At 44.8% G+C, this 10952-nt stretch overlaps 1 long non-coding RNA gene across 2 annotated transcripts; it reads right to left on the minus strand.

The window, feature by feature from the left end:
* Positions 1–257: 257 nt before the first annotated feature.
* LOC311433909 lies at positions 258–5250 on the minus strand. Of its 2 annotated transcripts, none has more exons than XR_014691047.1 (3): positions 5164–5250; positions 4875–5048; positions 258–769 (listed from the first exon to the last, which is right to left on the minus strand). It is a non-coding gene; the product is annotated as an uncharacterized lncRNA (long non-coding RNA). The 2 variants fall into 2 exon arrangements; XR_014691048.1 differs by lacking the exon at positions 5164–5250 and adding an exon at positions 4186–4349 and having other exon boundaries at positions 4875–5154.
* Positions 5251–10952: the final 5702 nt, after the last annotated feature.

The following is a 10952-nucleotide window of genomic DNA, read 5'->3' on the forward strand; positions in this document are numbered from 1 at the left end:
CCCTACACATGCAGAATGAATAAATTAAGATTTTTTTTTTTTCCCCCTTAAGTAGGATTTGTTTGTTTTTCTCAGAGCCCTTTCAAAGTACAAGGAGAGGTCACAGCTGTTCTTTTCATTCACATGTAATCTGGTAAAACAAACAACATATGTATCGGGCATAAGAGTTTAGCACTCCGAACACAGGGATTTGTATATGAATTTCAAAACTGTAAATAACAAATTATGCTTAACCTTTATCCTACCGCCCATCAACCTGATTTGTTCGTAAAGATTTGTGCTGGAATTGAGGTTTTCATGTGCTACATTGTTCAGAAAAATAACACTCTCTCCAAGTGCAAGATAACAAGGTCCACGTTTACATTCACAGCTTTAATTCTAATTGTCATGTCTCCTAGATTTACATAATTAGTCCATTTACATAATCACTTAAGACCTTCATCTGCACTCCAATAAAAGTAGACCTGACCTGAAACCTTGCTGACAAATCACACTTACTCGCATTTTGTACTGCAAGCATACAGGACTGACCACGGATGAGGGCACACAGCCTTTTCTGGAGAGCTTCACAGCACCTGAGTGAGCTTGGTGGTTCAGCCCACTAGCACAGAAATGCTCACAAGTGTTCTGCTGACAGTCCTTGCCGCCACAATATATCTGGAGCAGATAGGGCCTGGGGAGAGGAGGTGCAGAATATGGGATGTTTACATCTGGTCCAAAGGACTTCTCGTTCCATCGGAGTGTAAACATAGTCATGATGTGATTTACCCTGTGAGAAAGAACATCCAAATCCTGAGGATTAAAAAACAAACCCAAAACATGTCACTGAGTTTCTTGCAAGTCAAGTGGTAAGATTAGCTGAATACTTTGTAAATACTAATCAATTTCTCTCTTTTTTTTTTTTTTTTTTTTTCCTTGATGGAGACAGCTACAGAAACCCATCAGTTTGCACGCTGTCACGAGGAGACTTGCTTTTGCATCGGGCATTAAACTTCCCTTTGAGTTTCTCAAAGCACACAACCTTTACCTCTCATTCTACTCTAAAAATACTGACAGTTCAGGGGAAATATGCTTGCCAGACTGAAACACGAGAAAGCAGACAAATAGTTCAGAATAGGTGGTTGCAATTCTGTTAGATGATAGGAGCAAAGATGAGTTTCCTGCAGGAAATGAGTAACTCATGGGATATGGGTTATAGCTTGTCGCCAGATAAGTCACGACAGAAAGTTATCATCTGATAGCTTTTGGGTGGCCTCTTTAGTTAGGTCAGACCTTAAAACCAGTTTCCAGTGGACAAATACTTGCAACAGAAAAGCCACTGTGATTGTTAGCTATCTTCTTATACAGCTTCATGTCAATACTGTGTGAGCGTGGCATTGCTGTCTGTTCCAGGAAGAAATTAAATTATGATACTTGCATGAAGTCTTTTGTGTGTGTGTGTTGTGCATAGTCTACAAAATAGCTGGGTCAAAGATTTCAGCAGATGCTCCTGTTTGAAACACAGACAGGAAATCAAAAATATTTGGAGGCATCTTCTCAAAACAGAATTGTCCTGAGTTGACATCTTCATAGCACAGGTCAACAAGGAGATGATTTCTGCATTTCAGGCATCAGTGTTTCCTTTTGTACTTACCTGCCAATCCTTCTAATTATCAGGTTACTTGGCAAAATCAGTAGGACTCAGCAAAATTATCTTTTTAATCTACGCTTGCCAAAAGAGTTCTAGTTTCCAGATATCCTGAATAGGATGGTCCTTAAGGACTTGTCTGCATTTGGAGCCACAGAACAAAGGAACAGTCTGATATCTGGACTTAATGTTGTTTCCTCTCCTCTCCTGAATGCTGGATGGCTGTTAAGTATAGGAAGTCCTGCTGGTCACTTGGTCTTGATCAGTGGTAAGAAGGCCGCTTTGAGGCAAATTTAAGTGGCGAAGGAAATGAGATTTTCCTCTTAGAGCTATGAAATATCTCGAATACATTTAAGGAATTGCTACGTGACATTTTAAACCGTCTTCTGGCTTTAGAGCAGTAGGCAATCCTGAAAGGCTGAAAGGAGTTCAGAAGTCCGTACTCAGTGGCTGCTCCCACATCACTGATTCTTGAAGGATCCAAGAAAGGTAAATATGACAGTTCTCCTACCTCAGACTGGAAACTGTGCCTGGACACACCAGCTTGCAGGAAGCCCCCTTCTTGGCAAGAGCTTTATGCTCTCAATGACTTCTGTCAGCTAGGATGACCTCCATGGCTGTCACCAGGGAGAGGAGCAAAGGAGAGGCTGATCCCTCTCTTCCAAGTGGTTACAGAGCACTTAATGACATCTCTGATTTCTGCCAACAGTGGTTACGGAGCTCCACCCATACCAGAAAATCCATCTTTCCATATTCTTCCCTCAGTCCACACGTTCCAGGTGGCAGCGTCATCTCTCCACGCTTGGGGTGTAACCACTGCCTTGCTAACTACAGAATGGGAAGTGTTTTAAGACATTAATTGGTATTTCCTACCTAATTGTGTTCCACGCTGCAGGTCTGTTTTAAGGTCAGGCAGGTCACAGTCCAGGTAAAGCATCGGATCGCAGTCTGCCAGCAGCATCTGCGTTGGGAATTTCACCAAGGAAATTATTTATCTTAGACACCTACAGAGCGTGTACTTGAAGCCCTGTCTTGCCAACTTGACGGATGTCACGTAGAGTGTATAACAGCTTTTGGAGGGAAGAAACGTAAGTGATGTTCCAACCACAACCACAAAACCCTGCCATGGAGGGAACTGATGACTGCTGTGGGGTACGCGGCAATGTATTGCAGGTAGCTGCCAGGAGGAGGATCTTGGAGAACGTTACCTATTAGTAATTGATTAGTGCTGGGTATGTGCATATCCCAGCCAGCCTCCGTTTTTGTTACAGTCCCGCACCCCTGGGAATTCTGTGCACACAGGGTGCACTGCGTGTGCTATAGCCCAAATTAAAATCTCCAGCAGCCTCAAGGCTTACATGTGCTGTAGCACACAAAGAAATGTTTGGCTCTGGCAGATATGCATATACACCTCTCCTAGAGCTCTCGTTGCTGTATCCTAAGTAACTTTTCATTCACTCTCAGGCATGAAAGCTTTTCCACGGGTTTCTTGTGCAATTAAACTAACAATATCTGATAGCATAAGGATGTTCAATCTTACAAATAAACAGCTTGTTTTAAAGCTATGCCTGCACAGCAAGTGCAGATATTTAAGAACCCAAGTAAAATTTGCAATGCATTGCCAGGCAAGCAGTTTTAAGATGGAAGTAAAGCCTCATCCCTAAAAGCAAAAATATGGACCAATCTACACAGAAATAAAAATTGGCAAGGAAAGATCACATTTGCTCTCGAAGAATTCTGTACATTTCCAGATTACAGCCAAGCAAAACCCAGGTACACATCTGTCTCCAATCTGCATACTTGCAGGATGTCTCTTCTGCCAATTCATCCCTTAAATAATTCTGGGTAATCATGTTGTTGTCATATACAGTTGCTCGAATGTCTCATAAATAATAACAGTAAACAAAGCCAGGGTAGATGGTGCACAGGGTGATGGGAAAATAAGGATTAAGGAGGCTAAAAAAAAAAAAAAAAAAAAAAAAAAAAAAAAAAAGAGTAAAAAAGGCTGGGAAAATAGAGCAGAGCAGAAGGGGAGCAAAAGAATAAGCTCTGGGGAAAGTCGGTGCCAATAAATGTAATATCCTACTCTCAAGAAAAAGAGAATAAAGCACAGATGGAAATGGGAGGATATGTTCATCCAAATCCATTATAGGAAAGCAAGCTGATTGCTTGCTCTTGTGTTTCTTTACGGTGTTTTAACACTACTTCTGTGTAAAATCATGCATTGCCATTGGTGAGGGAAAGGTATACCTGGAATTCAGATGGCCCCTCAAAAGGGAGCATGTGCTGTACGAATAGTGAAGCACAGAGAGGGGAAATAAATGATGGTGGCCATCCCCAGAGAACTCACAGGCCTTCTGAAAGCCAGGGGTCGAATTCAGACTCCACCCTCCAGTTTAGTTAAACAAGCTACAACTGTTAGCAGCAGGTTTGCTTTCTTTCAACTCAAACTCCAGTCTTACCTCTGCCCTTTTGTTGCAGTGAAAGGCCAGCACGTACGTATATGAAAACAGAATTATTTTATTTTCTGTAATGATCAAACCCAAATGTTACCTTACCTCTGCCAGCTTTGTGTAGGGTGATGTGCCATCTTGCACATTTATTTTCCTGGAGTGATTCCCAGAAGTATGCTATGCTTTTTCTTGCTCATGTCTCGCTAGCTTTATTTATGAGTTGTGTACATCAGGTTTTCGATCCCCGGAGATGGGCCTACACAGGAAATCTGTAGGCCATATTTAATACATACATGTATGAGAGTAGTAAAAAGCACGATGATACTCCAAAAGATCTAATCCAAAATTTCAGCTCGATCATGGCTAGGTTAGCATCCACAGTTTTAAACCACAAGCACCTTTATCTGCTTTGTCACACAGGAGGAAAAGATGTGGTAAAGATTAGTAAGGCTAAAAGAAATTGTACTTAGCACTCACTGATGCTCTTCAGCTGCTGAATATTTAGAAATTAAAGTCTCCCGATACACCTTTGTAATAGAGTTATGTAGTGCTAGAAGACTGAAAAATGAAACACCACTGCCTGATTCTCTATTTGGAATACCTAACCTCAGTAAGCCTCACGTCTGCAAAAGCCTCTGTTAGTTCTTGTGGAATTTGATGAGTTCATTTTTCTAAAACTGGACACATGGAGCTTGGGGGAAACAAATTTAACATAATTTTTATTAACATAAATTTTACAAAAAGTTAACATAATTTCTAGCTACTTAGTAGAATTAAGAGTAAATGATTCTTACCTGGATTGTTTTAAGTGAAGTGTGGGGAAAAATCTTTCACGTTCAACATCCGCATATAATCTGAGACACCAAACTTGCAAGTAGAATTGAAGAGAGTGTTTTGGGGAGGTAAGTTCAGCTCCAGATATCAAAACGTGATTAAGGACAACGCGCCAACATTTCCAGGAGACTTCCCTGTCAAATGGGAACAAAGAGCAGATTTTCTCTTGATTTACAGAATTGCAATTAAGTCATCTCTGATGACTGAACCTAATAGCAGTATCATAATTTTGCAGTTATTGATTCTTACTGATTGCGTAGAGAGTATATTTTTAAAGATAACTTTTTTCTCACTTAATAGGTGCATGAATTGGCTGGAAAAATAAATCAAGATAAGGCCCTTTTTGTCCTGTGCCATCACAGCTGGAGACAAGCATTTTGCTGATGAAAGCTGATTGGTATCACATTATCCCCTTGATTACACCTGTGCAATGCCATTAACTGAGAAATAGCACGACCTGGGGAAACCGAATGGCTGGTAATGTATGGGAAAGCTGATCTACAAGGCTTGATTTACATGTTGGCAGTGCAATGAGGTTCGCTCTGCAGCGATTCGGGCTGCCTTAGATTTTGAGTTTTCAAACAAATCAAACTTGTTTGTGTTGCTCATGAGTTTATGGTCAGTTCTTGGTTGGTTGATTGGTATTGTTGTATTTTTTTGGGGGGGGAGGATTTGGTTTTCTTTAATGAGAAAAAAATCACTCAGAGGCATGACGAGGTGTGCTTTGCGAATGGTTACGCTTCGCTGTAATCTGCCTGGCGCAGTTCTCAGCGACTTGCAGGCAGAAAAATGCACCCGTCTGAACTGGATCTAGGAGCGAGGAACACTTCGATTTGGGGCAGCCGAAGGAAAATTGTATAACACTGTTGCGCTGTCCTGAGCAGGAGGAGAAGCCAGTGAATTGCATGCTTTTTCCATCTTTGTAATCAGTTTGTTATGCGCAGAGCAATGCCATGGGATTAAGCATTTTGTCTGCTGGGTTTCCCCTGGCAGCATGTGAAGAAGTTCATTATAAGTGCTTATCACATGATCCACTTAATCAAACCGCTGGAACTCGGAGAATAAGTCACTCTAACACGACCCGCCAGAGCCGCCTCATGAACCACTTACTGATACGCTCCTCCGGGGTCAGGGCACAAAGAGTTTCCTTGTACCTCGGGGCGCGATGCAGGAAGTTCATTATCCCCAGTCCGAATTCAGACGGGAAGAAAGGAAGCAGGGCTTACAAAGAGGCGACAGATGATACACACAGGGTTCTGGTTAGCCTCTCAAACCCCTCGCCTAGCGGGATTGCGAGCTCCTCCTAAGAGCAGCCTTCTGGTGTTACGCATGGGGCAGCTATCTGCACGGCTGGTTTCAGCGTTGTGAAATGCAGATGACACAGGAGAAAATATTTTCCTTCTCCTGATTAGATGCTTAAATGGAAGCATGTGGGGAAAAAGCAGGAAATCAGAAGTGAAACCATGCTTTTAGCAGGGCGTGGTGTCACACCAGATTGGAGGTTGCTTTGTGTGGGGACGCGCAGGCTGAGCCTGACGTGGGTCTCCAGATGAATTTTTTGTACTGGAAATTGCCACTGGAACAAGAAGCATCAAGTAGGATGAGGCGACATGCTCTGTAAGGCATAAAAAGCAGGGAGGTGTGCAGGGCTGAGTAGTACGGGCAACAGAAACAAAAAAGCAAGCTGGTTTGATGGGCATTATGCTTTATTTCCTAGGGTAGCTCCAAGTGAAGCAGGTCAAAGGGTTCATGCCATTGTCCAAGTACTGCTTTGAGAAAACAGTGAAGCCTGTCTCTCCCGTGCTGAAGTCCAGCCAGCCCAGAGCTTTAAAATTCATCCTCCTGATTACTGCTGGGCTCAGTCCGGAGTAAGCACGGGGTCTGGACCACGTCCTCCAACAGAGGTGAGGTTTGGGATAGATGGATTTCATTCCTACTGGCAGAGTTAGACAGTGATGCCGTGTCGCTGCTCTCCTTTAATCCTGACTGTCTCAGCTCAGTAAAACCATGGATCTCTCGGCCACAGAGGCACTGAAGCACCAAGCTGGCATTGCTGGGGCTGTGTACCAGCAGGGATGGTGCTGCTTCAGTGGTTTGGTTTCCAACTGATAAGTTAAAGGAGGACACGCGAGCCTGAAGGAAAATACCATTTTGCTGTCTTTTTCTTCATTTTAAAAACAGGTAAAATCACTTAGCATTTACTCCTTTAACATAAAACATGTAAGAAAAAAAAAAAAAAAAAGATGAATCTATCCTAGCTGGTTAGTTTAGCTGCTTCCTTCAATTTGATCACATTATAACTGATTTCTTCCTTCTCACCTTTTTATCACACTCCCCATCTGTCTTCCCAGTTTCTGTTGTGCCTATTCAAAGACCCCATCTCATCTCTTCTGGGACCGTCTCACTCCCGGGTTTCTGCTATTTCAGCTTCTGCACCAGACGGTGCTTCAGGAAAAAAGCATCTCTGTTGTAGGAGTGGGAGGAAAATGGACCCATAAAAATACAAATTACTTGTGTGTGCACAGTACTTGTCAGTAAGCCTCAGATAACTTCACCTAAGTGGCCCGTTTGCTCTCAGCGCCACTCCTTAGGTAAGGCACCTGCAGCAGAACGAGCTGATGGCGTTGTGCTGTCTGCAGCAATTCGGTAGTGAAATGGAGATAAATGTTCTTCTTCTGAATGATTTCTCAGTGCCTTATGCGGTACACATGAGTGAGCTGCACACAGCATCCACAGAGAGTTTAAGCGATGCTACCAGACCCTAACCTCGGTGGCTTTGGTCAGTACCAAGCCAGGCTGAATTCTCTCTGCCAGCCGAGGGATGAAAGGCTCTTTAAATGCATTAGCTACTCCCGGGCTGTTCAGCTCGATCCCCACTGGTGTTATCTTTTTTAGAAGTCTTGCTCGCTAAATTGCTTCCTTTGAAGACCGCAGGCTCCTGAGCAGCATCCTGCAGCACCCGCTGCTCGCTGGAAATCCCGCGCGCAGAGCACGGCGATGCCAAACGCGCCCGGCACAAAGCGCCGCGCTGAGGGGGCTGTCACCGGGGGTGGCTGAGGAAAAATAGAGCGGACACGTTGTAAGAAGCGTCAGCCCGAGGAACAGAAGATAGCTTTGAAGGAAGCCTCAAAGTCAGCATGTCCAGAATGGGAGTCCTTTAGGAAAAAAAAAATAAAAGGAAAATTTAGAGAGTGAAATATGGCCAGAATGAGCTCACTGCAGGTGGTGTTGGTCATGAGGTTTTAAAATCACTTTTAATTATGAACTATTTCGGTCATTATTTTTTGTACAATGTCTACCGTTACCACACCTTTTTCTTTCCCTAGTGGAAAAGAACTCCCTTTGTGTGTGCTCTGGGGCTTCCCCACAGCATTTTGCCTACCTTAGGAGGCTGGCTCTCCCCTCTCCCCTTCCCCAGCAGCCCGTCCCGCTTGGATGTGTCCATGGGATTTTGCCTGGGATCCCTGGGCCCACCCGTGAATCTCTGAGGAACCCTGCCAGGGTTGGGGCGAGGGGACGGCCCCACAGGCCAGGGGCCGTGGCAGGGCTCTCCTGGGCAGGCCAGGGGGAGGCTGCAGAAAGCTGTGGCCTGCCCAGCAGGGGCTGTTTCCCCAAACACGAGTTATTTATTATGTGGTGGTTATTAAACCCACAGGTGTGGGCAGAAGAGAGGGACAGGGGAGGTGTTTGCTCTGTGAGATAACACGCACCTGCTCTGCGTGCCATGCAGGAGGGGCTCTCCCGGGGCTGTTTTCCTGCCTTACCCACTCGGCCTCTCACCCTGCCAGGCCCCATATCTCCCTGCCCTTAACACCCTCCCTCATATTTCCCTCAGCCTCATCGTTCCCCCAAGCCACCAGCCCAGAGTTGTGCTGCTCTCGGGGCAGCATTTCACACCCTGCACGCGGGGTTGTATGGGATTACCTTCGTACCACCTGTATGTTTTCAGCCTCTTCTCCCTCACCTGCTTTATTATTTCTGTTTCGCTGTCCTCGATCCCTACTTTTGTTGTTTTCTCCTCCCTCTCCCTCCTCGCAGCTCCCACCATCTGTCTCTCCCCAAATACAAAGCTTTAGGGGAAGGGATTCACGAGGCTGCTCGCTCGTTACTCGCCCTCTCCCCATCGTGGTTTCTGTCCTTGTAGGACGCTCTAACTAACATAAAGATCAATGGATCCCGGGAATTGTTATTCAATTAAAAATAAATAAATAAATAAAAAATCCCCGCAGTTAAAATAGATGGGGCTCTTTGTACTTCTGAAACGCCAATGCTTTATTTTTTCTCCCTTGCTCTGCAATGGTGGTTTTTCAGACAGGGATCATCAAAACAGAAGAATAGAGATGGTCGTTGGACCATTTAATGCGACCTCGTGTATCACATGGTGTGGGAATTACTTAATGAAATTCCCTGGCCCAAAACAAGCAAATCCGTGGCAAATCTAGAGCTCGTATCTTAGGATGACAGCCAAAACGATGAAAGGAATTTACTACCCAGCCTTGCTAATCATCTTGAGCGCTCAACTGGTCTCCCTAACACGCGGCTCTGTAAGCAGTGATAGTAACGCGGCCTCATTGCCTACGGGTTCCTCCTCCAGACTTCCCACCCACGCTGAGCACCCCAAAATACCCCTCCCAGTCCCCTCCCAGCTCTGCCAGGGCTGGAGGGCGATGGGGCACGGAGCTCTTATTCCTTCCTGCCAGCCTCTGGGAAGAGATGGAGGCCCCAGATCGCAGCTGCCTCTCCTGCCACGCATTTCCCTGGCCTGCTTGGCTGTGCCTTCAGCTTCTTGTGCCGTGGTCTTGTTGCCAGATGACACCCCGCATTCCCAACCTCAAGCTCCCTTCTGTGCTCCCCCAAGTATGAACATTACTAAAAAGTGCATGTTGTGAATGCTGGGATTATTTTTGAGTGTTAAAACGCTTTAGGTATCTTGAAGTACCTGAAACAGTTGCACAGGGCTGGCAGATGTGCCACAGCACTCCAAGAAAGTTGTGTTTTCTAGCACAGAGCCTGGAAGCTGAGCTTGAAGTTGTACAACTCTCCAAGTGACCCTAAATGCCATGTTTAGGTAACCAAGCCCCTTTTTCTCTCCCCCTCCCCCGCTCTTTTTCTTCACTTCATTGACCTTTTAAGAAGGATTTCTGTCATGATTTTAGACTTGTGACCGTATACTAGAAAATCATTCTCCTAATTAGAAGCTTAGTTTTTTGTTTTCTCATATGGAAAATGTCGCTCCTACCCCCCAAGTAGACGGCAAGAAGTGCCACTGCGTAACAGCATCATGCCTTGCCTGGAGACTGCCAGCACGGCAGGTGTTGGCCTCTTTCAGTTGCTGAGCTTCCCTCTAGGAACTGGGCAGAAACACAGCAAATACCACATTCAAAGTTATAAGATTTGACAATGCTGGATACACCCTTCTCTTAGTGCTCTCAGGCAGCTGTGACTCTGTATGCAAATGCCTGATAAAGGAAAATCTGTCCCGAGTATAGCTGCAAGGTGGTTCTTTAATTGTTTCTCATCAGCAGCACAAAGCACGTCCTCTATCAACACACCACACAGGCACGACTTTCATGGAAAGCTAATTAAATAACTCGGGCAATGTAACAGGAGCATCAACTTCTGGTTAATTTACTTTTCAGACTGCTAAACACGCTTGCTTTTTTTGTGAAGCTGTATTTGGGTCACTTCGTAACAAATAATAAAGGGGATCTTGGAAAGAGCCTGTAGTGGGAAGGCGTGAAGTGCTCCGCACCAGAGCAGGTTGTTCTTGGGACTGCTCGAAAGATGACGGCTGCAGAATTTCAAGCCAACGGGGCGCGCTGTTATCTCAGCAAAGGTTAAAGCACTGAAATAAAGAAGCCTTACTGAAGTAATGCTTATGTTCTCTGCAAAAACACACTCAGGTTTTAGCAGATGTGATGATGTTGAGCCTTCCCGGTTGCCAACACCCCGTGGCTCTCCAACGTCTTTGATTATTTTATTATTCCATACTGCCTGCACGTTGTAGGAGTCGGTGTTATTTCTCCTAACAGTCCCTG

Source organism: Aythya ferina (genome assembly GCF_964211825.1).
Source record: "Aythya ferina genome assembly, chromosome: 3".
In the NCBI taxonomy this organism is placed as follows: Eukaryota; Metazoa; Chordata; class Aves; order Anseriformes; family Anatidae; genus Aythya; species Aythya ferina.